Raw genomic sequence first — 25,864 nt, forward strand, 5'->3', positions numbered from 1 at the left:
TCTGATCATCCAGCTTTCACCTGGCGTCCTCCATGGGAAAGCAGCTTCTGGAAAGATCTTTTCAGAAACATTTTCAGCAAGAAATTCCTTTTATCACTTTCCTGATGGAGATTGATTCTTCTTCCTCAGCAGCAGGGTTTCAGTGATGGCTCGTGGTGGGCAGGCTGAGAGGTGAGGGCCAGGCAGCCTGCTGCAACCCCACAGAACATCCTCTCCTGTAAAAAATGTTGTATTGGTGATTCACCCCATGTTTTGGATTGAAAGTTATGTAATAAAAAAAATTTAGGTTTTATTTGGGGCAACTACTGGAGGAAAACTCCTCTTTGGTCTTGGCAATGCATTGCTGTGTTGCTCCGCAAAGCGGGCTGCGAGCGCAGCTCCCCGGCATCCAGCCCGGGCGAGGGGCTGGATCAGCCTTGCGGGGAGGGGGCGAGGTGGCAGCTCGTACTGCTGTACTTAACACTCGCAGCTCTGAGGGTGTTAACGCACACCTGGAGCTTTTTATTGCTATTATAAAATGGAAGTTTAGTTAACTTACTGTCCCACTATGTTTAGATAGAAAATATCCAATGGTTTCAAGACTACAAGCCAAAAGCTTAAAAAAAAGGTACTATAATAATTAGTCTGTACCTGTTTTGAGACCTCTTTTTCATTAGGAAGGCCACCAATATGTGATTGTCCTTTCTCTTCCTTTGTCTCTTGTAGATGAGGCATTATGACTTCTTTTAGGGATGGTTTTTATGGCTAACAATACGGAAAAAATTTCATAAGAACTCTCACTTCTTGCAGCATCAGCTACAAGTTACAACATAAAACCACCAAACCCTTGAAGATTATGCGAGAGCTATAGTTTGATGAACCATTAAATCAGGTAACCATTATTCTGAATATTTCAGTTAAAAAAATGTTTTAATGCCGTCTTTTTACTGCACTGCTTACTTTGCATGATCCTGTTTTTAATCAGCTCCCTCGGTAAGAACCATGGATAAACACCACCCTCACATGTGCGCACAAGTTCTGAACTTTGAACGAATGCAGTATGTTAATACATATTAATCTGTTTACTTACTTAGCCTGTGTCTGGTCACAGCCAATAAATCCAAAAATCCAGGCGCTGCTGATTGTGCAGCGGGCATGTAAGCACGCAGTACACAAAGCAAAACCTGGAAATTTGTCAGCTCATGGAAAGCTGGACCTTACTTCTTAAAACGGGATGGTGAATACACTGAAGATGTGCCTTCAGAGGCAGGCGGCTGCTCACCACGTGCTGGTAGCTCCTTTGGTTTCGCACACATTGCAGAGCAGGACGCTGCTCTCACCTCAAGGACGTTCTCCCGAATTCACTGACTTGCTGGATGTTACCTACAGCCTCAGCGAGGGCACCCAAGTCTCGTGTAAGGCATCACACCAGGTGCTACGGGGGGTTTACGTGATTTCCTTTCCCCCCTTTGATAGAACCTAAAAAGGGGCTGGGTAAGACTCATGTACTTGACATTTATGCAGAGTTGGCTTCTTTGTAGGATGGCCACACGAATGTTAATTAGGTACAAAGACATTGTGCAACCTCACCGGGGAGGCATGCCGTACTGCTTTGCTTTGGGTGTGTTAGTGCAGAGCGTGGGGGTGTAATGACCGTGGGCCTCATTTGAGGGCCTAGGGGTGACTGGCCCCCAGGGATATTGCACTTTGAGTTTGAACCATATACTAAAATCTTGTGTATATGGTTCTATATATACTATATATACTAAAACTACTGACTTCTTGTTTGGAAAGAGAGAAAAAAATATTTTTTTTGCTGTATTTTATGTCACCTTCTGAATGGGACGCAAGGCTGAGAGGGAGAATCCAGCTCTAGGTTCCTCTTGGCACAATCTCCTCGTCTCTCCCCCTGTAGCTGTCTTTGATACGAAGGCTCGCCGGACATGCAGATCTGGGGCAGAGCCTTCTGGAGTAAAGTGGTGCCTTAATTTGACTGAAAATGTGCTACTAGCTGGGGGCTTGGGGGACGTGGGTCTCCCCCCTCCCCGAGCTCTGCTTTCTATAAGCGCCTCTGGAGCTTGCTCCGTGCAGTGTACCGGGGGTCCAGTAACACTTTAGTGAAGACAGATGTTAATGCTGAGTGAGCAGAAGCTAACAGACTCGCAGAGCAACCTTGGCAGCTCGCCCCATTTTTCAGATTTCAACGTACCTACAAAAACTTTTAAGAAAAAGCAGAAAAAAAGCCCTCTCTACATTTTGGCCTGGAGCAAAGCTCTGGTGTAAGTAGTTCATCAAGACACACTCTCTTTAGCTCCTTAAACACACAGCTAGATCAAAATAAAGTATGAAGAGCATAAAGTAACTCACAGACACCGCTTATTAACACTGAGGCCTGCTGCAGGAAGAAAGTGACCCAGTAAATATCCTCCCTGAGTAGTAAAATAGCTGCTGTAAGGAGTTATAAGAACTTTTGTGAGCTGTAATTCCCTAAGGAGAAAAAAAAAAAAAAGAAAAAAAGAGAGTTTTTTACAATCTTTCATCTCTGCTTGAAAGCAGAAATAAAAAGCCTGCCCCTAAACTACTAGGTGCTTGTGAGCAGCCTGCTAATAATGTCATCTTCTGTCTGGTCTTAAAGGAAAAGGAGAGATATGGAAAGAAAACAAACCCACAAACAGCGCTGGTCAGCTTTATGAGTGCTACAACTTCAAAGACTGGAAGAAACGCTCTCCAGACCGGCTGTTTTGAGGATCAAGAGTTCAGGAGCTTTAAGGGGCCTTTATTAGAGAATATTCTGCATGAGAAACTAACAGTCTCTGATAACACTGCAAATAGATATCTTGCACTGGCGGTCCTGTATGTAACAAACCTACTCCGGTTCCTAGGAAAAGCCAACAATATGAGCCTACTTATTTTTTGCTTGTATATGTTGTATTTCAACCCAGCGTGTTTTACACAAGGCTGCAGTGTGGTGATGTGTGCGAACACCACCCCCTTTATACTGGCACGTAAACTGAGATGGAGGGGAAGCGCAGCCAAAATTTTCATAAGCAATTTTAGGTTTGGGATCCTTCCATCTGGGTTGCTGAGCGTGAGAGACACAGACGTGTCCATCGGGGTGCCCCGAATCAGCGTGGTGGAAGGTGCGGAGGGTGCTGTCCTGCCCCGAGCGGGTTCCTCACGTACAAAGGAGGAATGTTATGGGGAAACAGACTTCGTAATCCAAGCGGTCTCTCTCCTCATTAAAATATCCATTCTCTGTTTGCAAACAAGCAGGACTGTGGTAGTTTAGTCCTTTGAGTTTGCTTTTTTATTCTTGCAAAGTGTAGTGTGTTAGTTTTATGCGGCACATGCAGTACTTTTGAGCGTGTAAGAATAATGCAGAAGTTCCTTAGACACTCTGATAACTTTATGAACACTGAGCAGAAAAACCAAGGCAGAAAATTTATGCTGAGCTATGTCCAATTAAATGTATTCTTGCTTATCCTCTCCCGTACCCATTTTTTTTCCCCTGTGGCAACTGCTGATCTGAGTTTAGCCGCACAGTGTCTAAGAAAGTTTACAGCAAATGTTCTAGCAATCAGAAATGTGATCATCCTCAAAGGATTTAGGACAGCAAAGGGAATGCGTATCAAAAGAACAGCTAGAATGATTTATCCGTTTGCCGCACAAACACCAGTGAAATGCACTAAAAAGAAATGCAGCAGATTGTGTGCTAGATGCCAGCACTGCGCTTGCAAATAATGAGTTAACCAGTAAGTTGACCGAAATAAACGTGCATTTTTTTTTTCTTCTGTGGACAACTGAGTCTCTAACAAGAACCACGTCTGTAATAAAAGTTATGATGTCTCTAGCAGGAACTGGTAGTGCAAATCAAACATACCATTAGCTTGTCAGGCTCAGCCAAGTGAAATAACAAGCAGCTGGGTAGTGCTGTACACTGAAATGGAAAACTGTTGCCCCTTAACAGAAGATTTCCTCAGAGAAAATTAAGCATGAGGGGCAGCGACAGACCTGGTTATTCATGAGCACGGTGTCACGGGGAGGTCAGTGGAAGGACCTTACTTAAACCGTCATTCTGGTTCAGGAAATGCTGCCTGACTCCTGAAGTTAGCGGAGCAAACCCTCCCCGACACCTCGACGAGTAAATCAGGGTAGCGGGGAAGTGCCTGGCACCAGGGAAAACGGAGGAGGAAGGGGCAACATGCGATTTCCCATCTGACCAGCCACGCTTGGCCATGAGACCCAAGTGCTTTCAGCTCCGAGGAGATGGAGGGGAGGATGGAGCGTGCCTGGGTAAGGGGGGAAAGTGGATCTCTTCTTGTTTCTAAGGCTACTGAAGAATAAACCTGGAAAGTGAAACGTTTCCCTACAGCAGATGGGGAATTGGATGCAGACTGCGCTGGGCTGGAGGAGTTTTTGTGCTTTGGGCTTTCAGCTAAACCCAAGCTGTTTGTGTTGTCGCATGCTCTTTTACAAGCTTTTGGCTGATGGAGCCTGGGTGGCAGAGTGGAAAATTGTTTGGGAGGTTTGCGTAGCCGTGTGTGTGTTCTGCGGCCCCAAAGCCAGACATTGTTTATTGAGTCCTGCAAGGGATCCTGGTAATCGCAGCTGATTTGCAAAAGCATATCTGCTGCCCATGTGTATCAATTAGATTGCAGTATTTGTGTACAAATCGCAGACTTGTTATCGATCCCACAACTTGCGGTCAGCTGAGAGCATTTTTATGCTCGTCTGGAGGGAGGCGCTGCTATTAAGCCATGGTACTCCATTTCCAAAAATTTTTGCTGCCCCTGCAAAGGTGCACCCAGCTTTCAAATGCAGGTTTGTATCTAATAGCTCCCTCATGTTGAATTCCAGGCCACCAACTATCTGCAGATATTTCATGAAAGCCACCCATCTGGCCCACCGAGAGCCCCAGCTCCCTGCCTGGGTCATGAAAACCCCGTCTCCGTTTTCAGGCCAGTGCTCCCATACAGGAGAAGGTTGGGCTGCACTTCCCAGAAGCCAGCTCTCGAAAGAGGGAATTTTAAAGGAGATAAATATGTTTTCTGGCTCTGGGTGCTGTCAGTTCCTATCCTTTTCTTGATGCTGGAATATGCCCAAGTCTGAATAGAAAATGAAGGCAGCAGCATTTTGACCAAAACGTTGTCTTTTCACAGAGCAATTCTAAACCACTTTCACATGCTCGTGGTACATGTACGCACTGCTTCCACTGGCGATATGTCTAACCCAAACCCAAGGGAGTGAAACAGCATCTATGCCGAAGAGGAACTGCCAGGCCATTTCTGGGTCGGCAAAGGTCCCCCCAGTTACTGCCAGGCGCTCGAGCTCTCAGTCTCCTGGTGGTCAATACTGGCCCCGCAGGCTCAGCCCTGTGTGATGCTGCACAGGGCAATTTTAGAGCTCCAATTTTTCAGAATAAAATCTGGAGTGTAAAAGTCATAGCAAACTTTTGCCCCAGCTCTGATGATTAGAATTGGTTAGAAAAATGCTACAAGTATATTACAAAAGAAAAGAAAAGAAAATCCCCAAATGCTTTTCTTTTGTAACTCTTTTTTTTTTTTTAATTTAAAAATACAGTTGTGTTAATTTTTTCATTCAGTAACAAGGAAAGAAAACTCCCTCTTCCCTTCATCCTTCCCTGCCTTGGAAAAAAGGGAAAAAAGGGAGGGAGGAAGAAAAGAGGGTTGCTGGGATGATAATGACTTGAAATGTTTTTTTTCTTGAAAAGTTAAAACATTTTGGAAAAAAATTTTTCCACATTTCTTCTTGCTTTTGAAAGATCCTTTTTAAGAAAAATGCTTTAAACTCCAAACATTGGCTAGCTTTATAAACAAAATTCTTTCCCTGTTTTATTAAGGGAAGTAAACAAGGCACAAGTGATGGCTGAAGCAACAATTTCCAAGATGATTGACACATGGGAACTTTTATCTTTTCAACTATAAACTTTGATTGGTTTTCATCCCCCCTGCCTCACTTCCTCCTTTCCTCTTTCTAAAAATTATTGCTTCTCAGTTTGTTTTAATGGTGTTTATGTAATGTCATAAATATTCTTGTTTAGAACTGCAATTATTCCCTATGATTAATTCTGCTCATTCTGAGAGGTTGTGCAAGTTTTTCACTGCAGGGTATGTCTTTTAAGTTCATGTGTTTCTCTGTGTAAAAGGCAACGTGTCCGTTACTAAAGCTGTGCCCGGGAAGGCAGGGTTAACGCTTTTGCATTTTCCCGTGGCAATGTTTGGAAGCATTTTTGTGGAGTGTTTAGCATCATTCCTCTTTGGGTTGGGATTAAGGTAATTGACAAGGCGTTGGGCCAGGGGTCCTTTAGCTGTCCAACCTCGGCTGCATGGGGTGGAAGCAAGCCATGGCCAAAGTCACTTCCTTTCTCTTTCTTTTATATCCCATTAGTCTGCCTGTGTTTTCGATTTCAGAGAAATTCCTATAAATACATTGACTGTAGCTGCTAATTGTGGGTGAAACGTCAACTAGTGGAGGTTGTGGGAGTTTTCCCAAAGTAAGGACTACGGGACTCAGCCCTCTGAAGTCTCAGAAACGTATTTGCAGTACGTGGAGATAACCATCAGCATTTTTGTGACAACTGTTCTGTGTTACGTTAGGGCAAACAGTTGAAATCAGACCTTAAATAACAGGCTGAGTCCCATCCAACACTGCAAGTGACTGACAGTGCATAAAGGCCAGATGCGTGTACATGGTGCCCAGCACATTTACCTTCGGTGTGCCTCACGTAACGAGTTAAAAGAAGATGGACAGCAAGACTTTAATGCCCCAAAGCAAAGGAAAAAAGCTTGGAAGAACCGAGTAAAAGTTATACTTTAAAGAATGTACAGAATATATACTCAAAATACACAGCTTGTCTGCTTCAGTGTATTTCAGGCATATTTTTACATGGTACCATGTTTTCCTAATGTCTTAGCAGCTTGAAAAGCCTCATCTTTTGGAAATGTTTCGCTGTTATCCTCTCAGATGGTTTCGCAGGCAATCATTTTAATGCCCAGATGAATTGACTGTGATTGTTCAGCATAAAATGAAAGAAGTTATGTACTATTTGGGGAACTTGTAGAATTCAATTTTTGTTCAATTCATTTGCAGAAGCACTCCGGGCAGCTTCTAGCGCCAGATGGGGAAGGGTTTGTAGCAGGGCATCTGCATTCTGTTGTTCAACCCGAAGGAGGCTGAAAGCACAGGCCCCACTCTCAGCACTGTAGGACCTCCACAAGGTCCCAGCGGTCCCCGGAGGAAGCCTGCTCAATGCCGTGGGGGTCCTGCAATCACAGAGGGAGTCAATAGGGCAGGTGAGGAGAGGACAACCTGGCACCTGCAGAAAGGAGAGAGCGTTGGACACAGCTCTCACTAAGCCGGACCATGGTTTTGCCATGCTCATTCAGTTATATCTGTATCTAAAAAAGAAAAGAAGAATGAAAAAGTGACAAGAAATGCAGTTTAAGTAAATCAGTCTATAAAAACTGGCAGGAAACCAGCAAGAGACCTCAGTGGAAAATCCCAGAAGAGGCGGGTGTCCCCACACGTTCCCTTTCCAGGACCCCGTCACAGAGCCGGGGATCTCATTAGGTCATATTTACCAAAGGTGCTTGTTTTCTGTCTTGTGACTCCGCCAGCGACAGGACATAGGGAGGACAGAGCCTGTCCTAAGTGACCACCGATGGAGCCAGCCCTATTCACGGATTAGAGCTGCCATGGAAACTCGGTTTGCAGAGTTCACCACTGCAAACACAGAATGAATGGCCAGGTCAGCACCCGAGATTAGAGGGGAGGGAAGGAGGGGGTTGAGCAACTGTTTGCTGAACTCATTTCAGGAGCTTTCCTGGAACAGTCCAATATTCCAAAAATTGGAACGAAGAGTTTTGAGTGAAAACCAGAGTGAGGATTCCCCTTATTTGAGAAAAGGGTTGTGTCCTTTGGATGCAGTCAATGAAGGACAGCAGCAGAGCTGAGCTAAATATTGATTTAACTTCAGAATAACCTTAAAAGACCTGAAAGAGGTTTAATGATCAGCCATACGCTGAAAATGAATCCCAGAGGCCTTATCGCTTAATGTAATGATTTACACAATGTGTTATCAGCCACTAGATTAGGAGTTCTGCTTGTGATTCTGATTTTGATCATTGTGACAGAAGTCTCATATCCAGGTTTTGACTGTATGGATCTATCGGCTAGCCAATTGTAGGTGTTTTAAAAGCAGGATTGACTATTTCACCATCTGGAAAGTAAAACTTTTCTTACAACCTCAAACAATGAAGTTTGCAGTAAAGTGTATTTTAACAAGCATCTCTGCTTTTCTTTTTTTTTTTTTTTAATATTGGAAATGATATATTTTTTCCCTCCAAGCCCCATCCTATTATCTTACAGTCTTCCTTGTGACCTAGAACAAGTTCCTCTGTCACAGGAGTTCAGAGAAATGAAGGTGTGCTCTCCGCAGCCTGGCAGTATCTACCCAAAGGGCTTCATGTATGTTGTGAAATGCTCAGCTGGAAGCTGGGCGCCTGGGAGCCAGATCTGCTCTGAAACCCAGCGCAGATGCATGGAGAATACCTTAAAAGCCAGAAGTGCAATTCATCACCTCAAACTTTAGACCTGAAGGGAGCAGAGATGGCTAATGTGGTTTTATTAACGTCTTGCTTAAACCATTGCTCTTAGATGCAGCTGTGAGCAGCACACTCAGTCGGGTTAGAAGAAAAAGCTAGTACATGAAAGCCTGGGAGGCAGCTGCAGTGGCCTGGTAGGTGTTTCTTCCTAGTCGGGTACTGATGTCCTGAATGCTATTACTTGGCTCTATTTTTCAGCCAATTGGGCACTCATTTTGGAGAGCTTTTGTTTAAAGCTTATGTCCTTAGCAAGGGACATACCAGAAAACACATTATTAAACTCAAAATTGAACCCATGGATCCTTTGCCAGACAGTAAAACATTTTCTCTCTTGGTGGAAGAGACTGTGGTTTGACATTCTTCGTTCTTCACAAATCCAAGTTAACCCGTTCTTTTTATCAGTTATTCCTATTTGCTATGAGGCAGTTGCTTAATACTGTGTTCAAGTATCTTGACGAGGTTAAATTGGTTGGTCGTTCCCCAGATTTTCCATTTCTGCATAAGATAGCATGTCAACCTTTCTGTAGTGCTCTGGGGCCTCATAAAACCTCATGAGTTCCTAATAGCGCAGCAGTTGTCCTGGTTAAGCTGAAAACTGAATTTCCTCATTCCTTCCTTGTGTTGGTCTTATGCAGAGAAGTTTGAGGGTTTAAAACTCTGCTGAATGAAAAAGCAGAAGTAGGGGAGAAGTGATGGAAATCAAGCAAAGTCAATGGCAAAACCTTCACAGTTTTTTGGGGAGGGAGACCTGGATCCGTGGGCATAAAGCTGAAGAGGAACAGATTGTGGTTATGTAAAACTACGCACTAGCAGTAAACACAAGACAATATCCGACTCTCATACAATGCCCTCTAAACTATCTGTAACAGCACACTGCAGACATGTGAACTAAAAGAAGGGAAACTGCAAAAGTTTGATCTCCTGGTGCTCATGTTGGAGCAACTGGAGCCGTCTGTGCAAATGTAGATGTGTAGGCTCCGGGTGGGCACACTTGTCTCCGCAGCGCTGCCGCAGGATCTCGCTTCGCACCTGCACACGCAAACCTCAGCCACCCTTGTTGCTCTGGTTCCCCTGGGAGAAGTGTCCTGAAGGTTTGTTTTCTTTTTGGATATCAACAAAATTTCTCTCTGAGCCTGTGGCTCAATATGTAAAAGTCCACTTGCCTGCGCATCTGGCTCACTCTGGCTGGGAAGCCTCAAAGCTGCCTTTCCTGCTTGTAGAAATGTTAATAGTTTCTTGCTAAATTCACTAAAGAGATTCCTTAGATCCTCATTTACATATGTTTTGTATTATTCGTGTTTTTGCTTTTCATGGTTTATCCTTTCCTCCCACAACTTGCCACTATCCCCTTCATTAACCAGCCTAACTGAAAGCTGACATTTTCTGATTTATTGTTCCAAGTTCTTCTAAAGTCGCCGTTCAGAAGAATAGCTGTGCCCCTGTTTGGTATAAAGGAAGACATTTAATACCAAATTTTGTCTTTGCTGTGCTTAAAAATATTTTTTTTCCTCTGCCATCAGTAAGAGATGAAAAGATGACCCTGCAGAGCAGAAGTCTCCATTAAATCAGCCATTGGAGGGGAGGCAGGCTGGCTTTTTCATTTGAGTTTATTTTGTTTTAAGCTTATATATATTTTGTTAACCCGTGTTGGAAAAAAAAAGGGGGGGAGTTGCTAAAAGAAGGGCAATTGTGTCCTCCCACTGGAGCTCAGCCTACAAGCTACCCTTTCTTGGGAGCTGGTTTGATTTCCCTTGGATTTTGCTTCTGCAGGCAGGGCGTTTTATCTGCCTTTTAGCCTCTGACCCGGAGGTGTGACCTTTTCACTTTTATCTCTTTTGGAGTAAGCCTGGGCCCTGTCAAATTTCCCCGAGAGACTAATGGCAAGCACAGAGCAAGAAGGGCCACTTCTGACAGTAAAGAGGACAGAGCGCTGTGGTGGGTGATGGTGAGGTGCCTCCAGGCTGCTCTCTGGGACAGGTACCTGGGGTGGCGCAGCCTGAGCATCCATCTCTGCTGGTGCCCCTGACACCGAGCAGCAGCGATGGCCTGAGTGCAGCCAACCGAGGGCTAATCCCCGCTAAACCCATCTTTGCCTCCCGCCCCAGCAATGCAGCAGCAATAAATAAAGGCATAATCAGTTTCAGGAGAGATGCTTGCTTATCTCCTTTTGTTTAAAGCAGACAGATATAGTCCTGGTATAAAATGGCTCACGGAAATGATATTCAGCTGTTACTATTAGCCTTTATGGTTTTTTAACTCTCCCTTCTTTCCATAGAGAAGTCTTTTCTGGGTCCTTGAATGCAAGATGTGTTGAGCTTTAAAAATATACACACATTTCTTGTATTTTACAAATTCACAAAACCTAGGTTCTGGGATGCCTCTCAGCAGCAACATCAGCAACAGCGTGTCTCAGACTGCCTGAAGAGGACAGGGAAAATCAGCACAAGATAAATGTATCTGTGATGCAGAGCTGCCTGGGAGGTCTTCTGTTAGGATCCTTCCTGATGATGGAGCAGGAAGAGAAGCTGCACAAGTGATCTTTTCCAATTCTAACCATTCTATGATTCTATGATGTGATTAAGTTGCCACTTCGTGGTTTCTGTTTCAGAGCCTCGGCAGTGACTGCTGCGATGGGTTCTGCTCGTCCTGCTCCAGGATGGGTAGGAGGAAAACGGAGCAGGAGCCGTGGAGGCTCCCCCTGCCTCAGGCTACTTGGTGAGGCATCAGTACATGTGGAACAAATACTCCTTCAGGCTGCTTTATTTCCTGACCTCAGCGGAGAAGAGGGAAAGGAAAAGGCGAATAACAGCTACACGCTGTGGGATTCCCTCCTCCTGTTTTGGAAAAGAAAGTGCAGAAGGGAGTCAGAGAGCCAGGGAAAATGAGTGAGGTGTTTTTTGTGCTTTTGATTCAAAGCCTGCAGTCTGCCTGCAGGGTTGCACTTCGTTCCAGTGGGTGTGAGTTTGGACCAGAGCTTGTTTTGAAAAAAGGGGTATGAGGGATGTGCAGAAAGTTCCTTTACAAGAGAAGGGAACATCACAGGGAAACCTCTCCACCACACATTGTGAGGAATGAAATCCGGATGGAGATCCCCATTGCAGGGAAGTGGGGGGAGGTAACGTATTCTGTTAGGGAAAGGGAGAGTTTTCAAATATTTATTTTTTACTAAAAAAATTACCACATAAATTTTCTGTGTAAAGGAAGTATTTCTCACAGAAATTCCCCACAAAGAATGGAGCTGTTCTTTATAAAAGCCTTTCCAGTTTTAAATAGAAACATTTCCATCCAGCTTAGCCTAGAGGTGACGGCTCTGACCCTCAGGTAGCCTCTGGAGGGGGTTGTGGGTCAGGAGTGTGATCCTTATAGGTATAGCTGGATATGGCTACAAAATGTGGCATAGCATGAAAAAACTGGCTGGATGTCCAGGCCCAGAGTGCTGGCGAATGGAGTTAAATCCAGTTGGCGGCCGGTCAAAAGTGGTGTTCCCCAGGGCTCAGTATTGGGGCCGGTTCTGTTTAATACCTTTATCAATGACCTGGACGAGGGGATCGAGTGCACCCTCAGTCAGTTTGCAGAGGACACCAAGCTGGCGGGGGACTGTTGATCTGCCTGAGGGTAGGAAAGGTCTACAGAGGGACCTGGACAGGCTGGATTGATGGGACGAGCCCAATGGTATGAGGTTCAACAAGGCCAAGTGCTGGGTCCTGCACTTGGGTCACAACAACCCCATGCAGCGCTACAGGCTTGGGGAGGACTGACTGGAAAGCTGCCCAGTGAAAAAGAACCTCGGTGTCTTGGTCAACAGCTGGCTGAATATGAGCCAACATTGTGCCCAGGTGGCCAAGAAGACCAACATCATCCTGGCTTGTATCAGAAATAGCGTGGCCAGCAGGACTAGGGAAGTGACCGTCCCCCTGCACTCAGTACTGGTGAGGCCCCACCTCGAATACTGTGTCCAGTTTTGGGCCCCTCACTACAAGAAAGACATTGAGGTGCTGGAGCGTGTCCAGAGAAGGGCAACAAAGCTGGTGAGAGGTCTGGAGCACAAGTCTTATGAGGAGGGGCTGAGGGAACTGGGGTTGTTTAGCCTGGAGAAAAGGAGGCTGAGGGGAGACCTTATCGCTCTCTACAGCTACCTGAAAGGAGGGTGTAGAGAGGTGGGGGTCGGTCTCTTCTCCCAAGTAACAAGTAATAGGACAAAAGGAAACGGCCCCAAGTTGCACCAGGGGAGGTTTAGATTGGGTATTAGGAAAAATTTCTTCACTGAAAGGGTCATCAAGCATTGGAACAGGCTGCCCAGGGAAGTGGTTGAGTCACCACCCCTGGAGGTATTTAAAAGACATAGATGTGGTGCTGAGGGACATGGTTTAGTAATGGATTTGGCAGTGCTAGGTTAACACTTGGACTTGGTGATCTTAAAGATCTTTTCCATTCTAAATGATTCTATGATTCTATGTTCAATATCCTGTAAGAAACACGGGATAACAAAGATTAAGGAGTCCTCCCCTCTCCAGTTCTCGTGTCCAAAACTCACTTTGTGTGTGTGCAGTAGCTCTAATGGACCAGAGCCCACCAGAGTAAAACCAGTCACCTGTTAATAACGCAGCCCAAAAAAACCAAGATGCTTTGCCATAAACAACACTTTTGCTTTTTTCTACAATACAAATGTCCCTAAACATGAAGATAGCTTGTACACTCTGATGCACATGGCTCATTTCTTCATTATATTTCCAGTGTGTGCACTTTGGTGGAGTCTACTCATCTGCAAGATTTCTGCTCTCCCCCCAGACCAGCCTGCTGCGTGCTGGAGGCTGGTGCTCATCCCAGCTTCCAGCGTGTGCCACATCAGTGGAACATGAATCATGGCTGGTGTTCGGGCTTTGCAGATGAAGTTTCAGGTTTCCAGCTCTGCTCTTTAATTGTGACACTGCTCTTTTATATACCTTGCTGTTTTTTACTAAAAAATAAATAAATGTTAAGGCAGGAAAATGAAAAGTTCCCCCAGAAATGAACCATGAATGTCCACCTCTCAGTTGTACAGAAAACCCATTCTGAATTTATTTCCTAAAATCACTTTTTTTTCAATAACTTTTTTTTTTTCCCCTATGAGATTAAAAAAAAAAGCTTATTGAAACTCGTGGGCAGAGAATTCATTTGGTTCAAATTGATGGTCTCCTTCAGGCTAATGGCTGAACTTGGCTTTAAAAAAAAATGCGTTATTGTAAGGAGTCTGTCTCGCATGAAAAGTAAATAGCCTTTCAATGTCAGGATTCGTTGTGGTAACTCATCATAAATCAGTGTAAAGAACAATATCAAACAATAAAAACGATATTTTGCCACTGTGGTGGATCTTAAAGTTTTGAGATGTCTGATGTTGATTTTATCAGCTCTTCCCTGGAAATAAAAAAGCTTCTCATCCTCCCATGGAAGCTGCTCTCCAGGACTGGAGCCAGCTGTGCTATCCAGTCTCTCCTTCTAGTTCTTGTACCTTCCTTCCTCGGAACTTTCAGCTGCCACCAGATCACAGTAACTTCTATCAAAGTCTCTAGGGCCGCTTCCTCAGGGTAGGATTTGAAGCTGGGTATCTATTGCTGCTCTCTAGCTCTACATATGTATCTTTATGATGGGGGAGACCCGCAAGCCCACAATCCCACAATCCTCCCTCCTTCCCCACCAAGTAATTTATTAAAAGTAACCAACTCCTGAAAACAAAAGACTCCCATGTATCAGACAAAAGCGGAGAAGGGTCCAGTTTGGGTCTGGAAAAGCCTGGGTACAACTCTCAGCTTTGCCACATAACTCCTCTGCAAGGAATTATGCTTCTTTTCGCCCCACATATAAAATGGAGATAAAAAAATGGTCAGTCACAAAAGTGGTCTCAAGTCTTGCCTCAAGACTTATCATGTCACTAAACTGTCATGATTTGTTTATCCTCTGAATTTGAGCCTGTGGGATATGAGAATTTGAGAATTTTCAATCTTTTTTTCTGAAACCACTTAGTTAAAAAGTTCTTGGGCAACAGGCTTTTTGGCAAAACAGAATCACACAATGAAATTCCTAATGTGCCCATCTTCAGGCTTTAAGCTTGACATGTTGTACCTGGTGATGTTAGCCGGGGTTTTGACTTTGGAGGCATTTTAACATGAAGAAAGACAGAACACAGAATCTGTTCTGCATGCATGAAAGTGATTTGCTGGTTTGTTATACTCGATTTTGGCATATACCTGTTACCTATTGGCAAAATGGCTTCAGTTGATGCCCACTGCCTCTTCACCCATAGGCTTTATTTATAGCAGTGCACTGATCAACGGTGAGTTTCTTAAAGCAGAGAGGCTCCTCAGATCAGTACTTGTTCCAGCTTTGTCAGAGACAAATATTCCAACATCACAGGCATTTTTGCTATCCCCATTGCAGACATTTAATTGCAGGATGATTCAGGGCACATTAAGCAGCCAAACTTCCCTATACAGCCCAGGAAGAGCGGTCTCTCCAAGGGTGTTTCAAAGCACGGCTATTGGCTGCCCAGCGCTAGACAGTATGACTGTCTCCTTCCCAAATAATTCAGCCTCTCACAAGAAAATCATGAATCAGGCTGAAAAATCGCAGGACTTCTTAAAAACAGAAAGGGTAATTTTGTTTGCTTTTCTAAGTGCACTCGTGTTGGCTGTTCAGGCTGCTTCTCTCCAGCCACGATGGCAACACATTTACTACATGATCGAGCTCCATGTTGGCCCTTGGTTCCTGACTCTGGGCCTCCCACGGTAAAAAAAAAAGTAATATATAAAGGTAGAAAGACTCAGAAAACAGCTGTTGGAAACACCATCTTGCTGTTCACCTGGCAGCTTGGCAGCCTGTCAGCAGGGCTGGCAGGGAAGCCTTGGGGCCATACCACCAATGGACGAGGACCTCTGGTTTGGAGTCCCTCAGGGTGCAAGGAGCAGAGATCGTGGGGCTGGGTCTATCTGGGACCATGTCTCCAAAGCTGATAGGAAACAGGATTGTTTCTTTCATGGAACGGAAGAGAATCTTATTCCTTTCCAGCTTGGAAGGGATCCTTCAGGGCCGGATTCTGCAGGACGTCGTGCACAGATGAGGTGAGATCCAGGTATCTGACACACACAGAGAACAGTGTCGAACCTGGTCTTAAATTCATTGTAATTACAGATTTTCAGATGTAGTGAGCGTGCCACTGCCTTGTTCTTCCTCAAGGCAGGTTTCTGTTCAGTTATGCCAGCCACTGCTTGAGGATTGCAGATTTGATTTTCCTTAGATTGATTTCCTTAGATTGATTTGGGAATTTGGTGTCACAGCTTTGGCAGTGTTAGTTTGCGATGTTGCCTATTTTATGCCGTCTATTTTCTTCTCTTGATGATATTCAGTGTGGTGATTAGCACACGTGGACTATATTTTCTGGGATATACAGTGATTTCAGGCAAACAAAGGAAAAAAAAAAAGTGTAAAAAGTGGTTCTGGAAATACTCATTCTGTTGCCTGAATGTAAAAGGTGGCAAGAGGCACATGAAAATTTTCATTAGCCTGTGGGAGGGACACAAAGGTTTGGGTTATAAGGACCTATTATTATTTTCGATTACATAAGGCTAAAGAGAAATCCTTTATGAGACTTTTAGGATGTGGTCATCCATTTTCTTCCCATGTTACAAGCTTTCTGTCTCTCACTTTGATGTGAGTAGATCTGTAACCCAGCTTCTGTAATTCCCATCAAACCTCCATATAATATGGTTCATTCTAATAATGCCACTGATAACACTAAAAACAGCCAGTTCCCTAGGACACAGTGCAATGAACATTTTATATAGCATCCTCCCTATAAAGTATCCTGAGGAAAACTTGACAATGAGAAGTGGAGTAGACAGGAAAAATTTTGGGTAACGTAACTTTCATATGGGCAGTGGGAGAAAGGTTTGTACATTATACAAAGGTTAAATATAGGCCAAGTCAAGACAAAGAGAGAGAACTATTGTAGAAGTGGGAAACATGCAGTGGGAAATGGTTCTTTTTCTGATAAGGGGGGAAATAGACAATATATTTTGACATTCAGGTTCAGAAAGGTGGTAACTGAAGAAGCAAAAGAATCATAGAGTCATAGAATCTTCATGGTTGGAAAGGACCTTTGAGATCATTGAGTCCAACCATACACACACAAAAAAAAACCCCAAACAAAACAAAACCCTACAATCTCTGCCACTAAAGCATGCCCAGGAGTGCCAAATCTAGATGTTTCTTAAATACTGCTAGAGATGGTGACTCAACCACCTCCCTGGGCAGACTGTTCCAGTGCCTGACCACTCTTTTAGTAATTCTTCCTAATATCTAATCTAAACCTCCCCTGAAGAAGCAATGAAAGAACAGGTCTGGGAACAGACATGCGAAAAAACAAGTATAATGTCAGTGTCTGGGGGCTCAGAAGATCTAAGATTTTGGAAAATAAGGAGGATTCGGCGTCGGAGGGGAAACCACAAAACAGGAGCAAATTGTTCTGCTTCCAGCAGGCAGCACTCAGGCAGCGCATTGACCACTCTCCTCTTCGATGCAGAGTGTGTCTGAGCCCATCCACATCTGCACAGGCAACTCGCTGAACCCACTAACATGATGGTTTTGATCCAGTTCATTTTAGGTGGAGGAGGCTCAAGAGACTCAAGATGAGAAGAATCAGCTGGCATTCACTGGATACGTGTGGCTGCATTGTCTGCAACTTAAAATTGGATCTTCTCTCAGCACCTGAGCTTCTAACAGTTGCCTTGAAGAGCACTGAGCAGTCCTCTTGGAGGAAAACCCAAGGTTTTCTCAAATGCACATTGTTTTACTGAACTAAACATGAGATTCAGCAGACGTGCTTGTTGGGAACATGCTGTAAGACACAAGAAACGGTGTCTATGAAAAGCCATGGCCTCTGGGAAACTGTTTCCAAAGTGCAGGCGGCCTCCAAAGCCTGGCCTTATGGAGAAAAAGGCAATCTGAACATTTTACAGCCTGGCAGACTTTCTGCAGCAAACAGGCATGAGCCTATGAGGATTTAAATACAAATGTTTCTGATTTTGACCTGCCTCTAATTCCTTTTGATCCTTAAGAGTAAATCTTTGTTCTGCTCATACATGTGTGGTGCTGCTACTGCAGAGCTGCTCTGTTTTGGAGGACTAAACACAGCAGCACTCAGGATGTGTCCTGGGCCTGTCCTCTATTTAATAAGGTACAAAAACATCCTTCTGCCTTCTCTGTCAAGGGCTTGTTTCCCTGTGAAAATCCTTTCTCTTAATCCCTGATTTATGATTGTCTGAGAAAATATTCTAACGAGCACCGAAATGCTGAACAAGACCCTTCCCTCAGGAGGGATGCTGCCATCCTGATGCTGTAGTCCCCGTGACGTGCTCTTCTTACACCCTGACTGCTTGATGTCAGGAAATCCTGGCTGAAAGGGGGAGTCTAGTCCTTAGGAGAAGAAAAAAACCTGAATCATGAAGTGCTTTTAATCTTGTATTAAAGTTAATGTGTATTTTTCTTCTGTCTCATTTAGTTCCTGAGAGTATTCAGGTGACCTCCGCCTCTAAACACTGGACATTTCCATTTTCATTCTAGCATCCTCATGTCAAAGACACAATTGAGCTTTCAAGGGAAATCTGAGAAACAGAAGTGAAAGAGATAACGGAGGCTTCTGAAGCGGTGGTGGTGACAGCCCAACCAGCTTCGGTGCATTTGAGTCCTCCCTATTGAGAATTTTTCTCACTTTCACATAAAAGGCCAGTATCTGTTACAACCACATGTGTCAGCTCTACAGATGGACCCTGTTGATTAGGTGAACTTTGTGTACCTGATCTTGGTGGTGTTCGGAAGCCCAGACACAGACAAGATGTTTGTATTATTCATGCCTCCCCTACTCAGGTGCTGTGCATCGCTACTGTAACTCAACCCCTAAAGATTTAGCGCTGGAGACCCCGTCCTGTGTGTGTCTACCACCAGCTATAATGCTGGTTATTGTACACTTCTCCGTGGTTGCAATGGGGCTGCCTACAGAGGCATGCTCTGTGCGATTGTTGGGCCCACGTTAAAACAGAAATGCAGTCAGTGGGGACTGAGAATATGGTAAGTATTTTAAGGATGCTGAGGCTTTTGAAAGGCTGAGGCTAATCATGCCTTCTACCTGAAGGTATGGCTGCTTCTGTTGCAAAACTTTGAAATAGGATAAATTCAGTTGCCAGGCTGTCGTGGTACTTGAGTCATAATGCATCGATATATTCGGAAACAACCTGGAGAAATGGGCTGAGGCTGAGACGACAAAGTTCACTGATGGGATCGTGTTAGAGAAAGCAAACTTTACTGGCATGGTGCAGAGGAATCTCACAGTGCTGAGTGACTGGGCGACAAAGTGAGTGTCGAACTTCCTAATCCTGACAAGTGAAAAGACACGCACAGGAGGCTGGGTTGTATAAATAACAGTATAAATAGCTAGTGCAGCATAGCCAGCAGATTGAAGAAAGTGAGGCTTCCCCTGTATTTAATTGACCACACCTGGAATGCTGTGTCCAGTTTTTGGCCACCAGTATAAGAAGGGCTTTGGTAACTGTGAGTCCAGTGGAGGACCACCAGGATGGTGGCGGCTGGAGCACTTGCCCTGCAAGGAGATCGGGGAGGCTGGAGTTTGGGGCCTATCTATCTATCTATCTAGCCTGGAGAAGAGATGGCTTTGGGAGTCTTCCAATACCTTGTGGCTTTGAGCAGGCCATTGGGTTTGATGACCTCCCACAATCCAACCTAAGCTCTTCTGTTATTCTATAATCCTTAGGAAAGTTAGTTCCAGTAAGTAGTTTTATCTAAACATCAACTTCATGGATAGGAGCAATCACAAGAAGTAAATAGAACATTAGGAATTACTAGGAAGGGAGCAGAGAAAAACCAGGAATTATCAACATCAAATAGAATAAATACAAGGTGTGCCTGGATCATGAACATCATGTGCAAACCTGTTCTCCTACTGATCAAAAAGGATAGAATAGAACTTGAAAACGTAGGTGGAAGGGAAAGAAGGGTAATTAAAAGCTTGAAAAAGAGACGGTAATTCAGCTAGGACTATTCTTTTTGGAAAGAAGGTAAAAGGGGAGGTATAATACAGTAAACAAAATCATGGTTATTATGAGAACATGGAGGGGGAACCAGGTGGCAGTTTCAAAACAGTCAAAGGGAACCATATCTGCACGGTAGATTGGATGTCTCAAGAAAGATGCTTGTGACTGGATAGGAGAGAAGGGCTGGATTTTACACACAACACATTGTCAAGATTTCCATGCAAGTTTTTCAGAAAATGAAGAAAATCTAAATAAGAACACATTACAGCAATACTGCTATTCAAATGAATCTGAACAATGGATGTATTTAGCAGCTTACAGATTTATTAAAGAATGGCTTCACCTTCCCTTACTGTTAGTCGTATCTCTATTCCAGTACAGCTTCCTGGAAAAAAACAGGGTAAAATTTTATTCTATAAAAAACAGAGGCTTTGCTACAGAAGTCAGGACTAATTTATTAACGTATATAGCATATACCTGTTTATATGCATGTAGCGATGTACCTTCTAAAAGGTGTTTTGCATTTACCTGGTGTTGCTATGCACGTACGGGGCAAACGGGGTAGCCGGCCAAGTGGGGTGTTAGCCTGTGGCCGTGCTTGCAGCAAGGGGGCTGCAGTCCCTCCCGCAGCCCTTGGGGCAGACGCTGTTGCTGCTCTCTTATCAGCAGCGCTCAATGTCACTGCTACCTGATGGAGCTTACGTGCCATACACTGGAAAAGCCTGTGGTGCACATGGAGATGGCTGTGTCACACACATTTGCTCACACTGTGAGCAAAGACATTCCCAGTCCCAGCAGATATAAGCTTTAGTCCTTTGATTGCTACTGTTTTCCTGCTCTTTATTCATTTGCTCAGGGTTTTCTTTTCCTGCCCACACCAAATCAATTTTTAATTCCACTCAAAATTTTGTATTTTCTTTTTTTCTGAAGATTTCCACTTTACATAATTCTAAAATATTTCAGTATGAGTCCACTGGTAAATTTTGTCTCCCTATTTTGGAGTAAGCACATCTTACCCATCACTGAAATTCAATTGATCTTTTTTTCCCCTGAAATCCAGCTCCATCTTAATTTTTTCATGTAGTTACCCAGTATACAGCTCACATAGTGATTGCACTTTGTTGAAAGTATTATTAAAATATCTGATGTTAACAGCCATAAGAACATCCAAAAGAAATAAAACTGATCCAGAAAGGTTTCATGAAAACTTTTGGATTCTGATGTACTTGGTTGCTCTTGTATGAAGAATATTCCCAGTTTCATCCAGGACCAGGTTTTGACGGGTTTATGAAATGACAATGTTTTATTACTCACACATTCCCATTTCTACAGGCTGGATTGAATTCAGACCCCTTTGGTGCTATGCCCAAGGTCAAAAAAACTCAATTTGAAGGTAGATTCTGCTTCTTAACTCAGCACTGGGAAACTTACATTGAAGAAAAAAATAATCACCATTATAACTAGACCTTTTAATTTTATTCCACATCTCAAAATTCCTCTTCCAGCTTTGAATAGGTTCAGACTCAGATAGAGCTGATCTTCTCATTATTACTGGAAACTTTGAAGCTCTTTATCCCTAGACAGAGAGCTGAAGGTAGAGAGTCAGTAAAATTTTCCACATAGCGCAGGAACACGGGGAGAAAAGAATTCAGAAAGGAGACGCGGGGCCTTTCTCACGAACTTGAAATGCTGGCGAGCAGCTCCTTGAAGTTGTAATTGAAAATCAATCTGATATATAATTAAATTCTAGTCATCACGTATGCACCGACTAGTCTCTCCAGCTCTTAGCCAAGGCAGCGGAGGAGCGGGGCTATCGATCAGGGGGGGCTCCCGCGCCAGCAGCAGCACTAAGTGGCTCCGCGCGGGGCTGCCCTGGTGCAGGGCTGGCGGGCAGCGCCCCGCGGCTCCCAGACGGGAGGACAAACAGCCGACTCCAGCGAAGGTGTCCAATATTCCCTAATCATTTAAGTGCATTGCACAGCGAGCCTGGGCTAGTCCCGCAGTCTCCGTGCTGCCATCAGTCTTTCCAATAAATGAGCTCTGAGCAGGCTCCAGAGAGAAAAGGAAAGAAGGCTGATCAATTTTTTCCAATACTAGGTTTTCATTTTAACTTCTCCCCTGCAACTGCTACTCGGGTTAGGTGCTCTGTAATTATATTCATCAAGGTCTGTCAACATAAATTGACAGCCCTGGTTTAAAGGCATAACTCTAGTTTCTTTACTAAGTCAGAGAGAGAGAACTAGCATTGATTATTTCTTTAAAGAGGAGGAACTGGGATGGCTTTTTTTTCAAATTATGTAGTGTTTTTAAAGCCAAGCTACGCAATCCATACATGGCCCTTGCTGATCTCCCTTTATTCCTGACAAAGAGAAAAATTGTCTTGTCTGCTGCCCTAGATGCTTTTGATATTGGCATTAATATTAACTGACTTGTGTTCCTCTTTGGTGCTACATTATTCATTTGCCTAGGTATTTACAGTGCCCTCATCTCTGTTTGCATTGAACCCTGCCAAAGTGTGCACGATCACACACTGCCAACACAGAAAACCTCGCTAACTTAAAAGTACAATAGCATCAGTAAATATCGCTCTTATACAGAACAGGAACATTACATCTAAGTGGAAAAGTAATCATATCTAATGAAACTAATGGAATTCTTCAAAAATGTCACTAATAGCTGGGCAGGGGGGACCGATTGACATAATTTATTTGACTTTCCAAAAGAGCCACTGATAAACTCCCTTAAAAAGCCCCTAAGAAGGTAGGCATGGTGGCGGGGGGGGGAAGAGATATCCCAAGTCAAACAGCAGTAAGTGCGGGGCTGATAGCAAACCCTGTGAGGCCGGGCTGGCGGGTGGGGGCTGCAGGCACTTGCCTGTTTAGGCACCTCCTAGTCCTAATTATAGGGCTGTTTTTCATGCTTATAAGTTTAACTGTTGGTGCAGAAATTTTCCCGGCTGGTGACTTCCTCAAGCTGGCTTCTTGTCTCTAAAAGAATTGTCTCTTCAAAACTAATCCAGCTCCCATAGCAAGGGAGTCATGGAAAAAAATGTATTCCTTTGCTACTTGAAAGAACAAGCAAGCAAACTCCAAACCAGTAACGCTTTGTCTGAGACTCCAGTGCCCCCCGTGCTGTGACTGGCGTGTGCAGGGTGGCCAGCCGTGCCGCAGACGTCCCCAGCCCTCCTGGACCTCTGCATCCTCCTCCACACCCGCCTCAGCCTGCCCTGCTCACAGCATCCCACCCCAGAAGAGGTGCTGCCCGGCGCGGGCAAGCCCCCAAAAGCAGGAAAGAAATTCAATGCAATGTGTTTGCTGCTAAGAGGGCTATGATTCAGCGGAGGGACAAACTCGTCCTCGTGTTGAGCATGACTCTGGAAGCAGGACAGGCCACGGGGTCCAGCTGGGCAGCTGAGTGTGGAGGGAAGAAAAGACTTTGTACGTGTCCCCGGGACAGTGAAAGGATTCAGGAAAGGACAGCAATGACACACAGCAATTATTTTATTTGGGTGTTCTCCTTCTGCCGTGCGTATAGCTGCTACGCTGTGTCCTTGGACAACAGCCAAACCTGGACTTTTTCAGGACATTGGTCTCATGTGGGTTGTTGTGTTAATCCTCTGCTTTAGGAGGAGACACATGGGCTGCCCCCTCCTCCTGCATTTTTGCTGTTGTCCCCAGAACTATTTGCCTTTCCCTGTTTTCTTTTCCTGAGTTTCACCACTCTGCATCTCAGGGGCAGCTCTGTGGCTTTTTTTAGGGATGTGCTAAACCCTGGCTTTAAAGGGACTGGTTAGGGACAAGTTAAGGTGGCTAGGTAAGAGGAGAAATGGCAGCAAAACAGAGATGGGTACAGGAGGCCCAGATGGGAGATGCCGGGACTGCAAATTGGGCAGACTGGGTCCTGGGAAGCAGGGCTGTGGTCAGCAGACACTCGAGGAGACAGCCGGGGAGAAGGCAGCCTGGAGCAGAAGGGGTCAAGCCCCGGCTGAAGTGGGCTATAGCACATTTCCCTGGAGAAACAAAACAAAGATTGCTCAGTCTTGTCATTCGTCTGACATCCTCACGCAGAGCACTGGATGCACTGCTACTTTCCTCCTCTGTATTAGGGCTAATGGCCTGCCACTACTGCTTCGTTTTCTCAGGTGGCTAAAAACCATGTACCAAGTCCAGCTGTCACTGAGGAACTGCAGCAGTGTCACAAGGATGCTGCCCAACGGTGGTATTTTATTGCTTTTAACAGAAGGTCCCTGCTGAAAAAAAACAGCGTTAAGAAACGGAACGTAAACATGTTACCTGCAGTATTAAAATAAATGTTTATGATGCATAATTCCTTCTTTGCAATGCGTTTTCAGGACAAGGAATAGTTCACTAGTTTGTGCGGAGGTCAGTGAATAGTTTCTGCAAGAAAAAAGGTAAAAGGAAAACTGGAGCGATTTCATTTTGGCATGTTAAATATGAACTTGAAATGTAAGACTTCATTGGCCTATGCTTTCTTATTAAATCATAAAAGATCATAAGTATGCACAAGATGTTTTGATTTGGATTGAGCAAAATGATCTCCTGGTGGGGAATAGCCATTTTCCAGCTGGGAAGCTAAGGCACAGAGACTGAGGTGAGAGACTACCTGATGAATTTGGAGCACCTACCTGAGATACCGGGACCTTGATTTTGTTAGCATTTGGCATCAGACTGTACTATGTATGTGCAAAGCACAATTTGTGTTGACTTGGTTCATGACTGAGAGCTTGTGAACTTCAACAAATCAGATCCCGAATCGCAACAGGCAGCTGGGAAAAGGGACAACCCGCCATTCCTCTTCAACATGCATGATTGCTCTGAGAGCCTTGGGCTTCCTCTGGTCACTGTCTCTGCAGTGGGGTACTATTCCTTTTAAAAAAAAAATCATATTCACATTTCTAAACAAAAAAAAAAGAACCTGAGGGCCTGATGCCGTGTAGTGCATTTTGCTACAGAGTGAGGATCCCCCACAGGCAGCTGAAATGCTGTTCCTTTTTCTTCTCATTAGAACAATGAATTCCACTTGGGTTTGTGTAGGCTGCCTGGAAGGAAATGCACGGAGAAATAAGAATTTCTATTTTGACCGTTCCCAGCAAAATCAAGTCCTTGGTTACAAATTAAAAATGAGCCCAGGGGCTGTGGAAATACCAAAGAAAAAGGGCTGTAAATTGTTTTCCTTTAGAAGGAACAGAAGACTGTATACAAAAACCCGCTCGAGCATCCTGTAAGGCTCTCTTACATGCTCACTAGATACAGATCTTTCCTTTATATTTAGAAATAAGCATTTGTGTAACTACTTTGACTTGGTTGGAACTGCTGTTTAACATGTTTGGACAGGACTCAGGTGGGGGCAGCGTGACTGCTTGGGCACCAGTATGATCATAGAATCATAGAGTAGTTTGGGTTGGAAGGGACCTGTAAAGGTCATTTAGTCCAACGCCTGAGCATTTTGAGTAGAGTCTTTTGGATTATGTGTTACCCACAGGTATGATTAGATTGGAAGCTCTCCAACGTAAAGGGCCATCGTTTTGTCCTGTGTTTGCCGTGCACCATTTCAGTACGGTGCCCATTCTTACATGTTAATAATCACGTCCATAGCTCTGTGGTTTGCTGTGATTCTCCCACTCTGCCATCCAGGAAAACCCTTCACCGGTAGCTCCTTAGTGTGCACTTCGCCGTCACCAGTCCCTGGCCAGGTATCTTTTCCCCACTCCTGACACTTTTTTTCATTGCTGGCTATTTCTCTTTTTACAGAATATGATTTCCTCATGACAGAAGCCAGGCCTTTTGGAAATTTGCTATCAACTCTTGGCACTCCTTAAAATGCTTAACTAATAAAATTACGGAGCCTGGTGCTTCTCCCCTTTCAGTGCATGGGAACAAAAAATGAATTACGTCTCTCAAATTCCTCTACCTGGCTCAGTCAAATTTTGTTCTGAGGAACCTTAAAAACCTGGATTTGAACAGGGATATGTATGGTTATGTATGGTAGTTTCTCCACCTTTTCAGTGCACCACGAATCCAGATTTAAGTCTAGTCTCTTCTGCCCTCCTTCAGCCCCACTTCTGTTTGCTTCAGCTTCACTTGAGTCATTAGTCTGCCTGTCTCTTTCTTTCTCCACTCCTGGAAAGCCATTAGAATTGATTTCTAGAAGTATTTTAAACAC

General features: G+C 44.3%; 1 long non-coding RNA gene across 2 annotated transcripts; it reads left to right on the forward strand.

Annotated features, from left to right (window-relative positions):
• Positions 1 to 710: 710 nt before the first annotated feature.
• On the forward strand, positions 711 to 18,063 carry LOC128906280 (uncharacterized). 2 transcript variants are annotated; one of them, XR_008465110.1, is made up of 3 exons: positions 711 to 871; positions 11,212 to 11,318; positions 17,229 to 18,063. It is a non-coding gene; the product is annotated as an uncharacterized LOC128906280 (long non-coding RNA). The 2 variants fall into 2 exon arrangements; XR_008465109.1 differs by lacking the exon at positions 17,229 to 18,063 and adding an exon at positions 13,338 to 14,251.
• Positions 18,064 to 25,864: the final 7,801 nt, after the last annotated feature.

This window comes from Rissa tridactyla, chromosome 2, assembly GCF_028500815.1.
Source record: "Rissa tridactyla isolate bRisTri1 chromosome 2, bRisTri1.patW.cur.20221130, whole genome shotgun sequence".
NCBI lineage: Eukaryota > Metazoa > Chordata > Aves > Charadriiformes > Laridae > Rissa > Rissa tridactyla.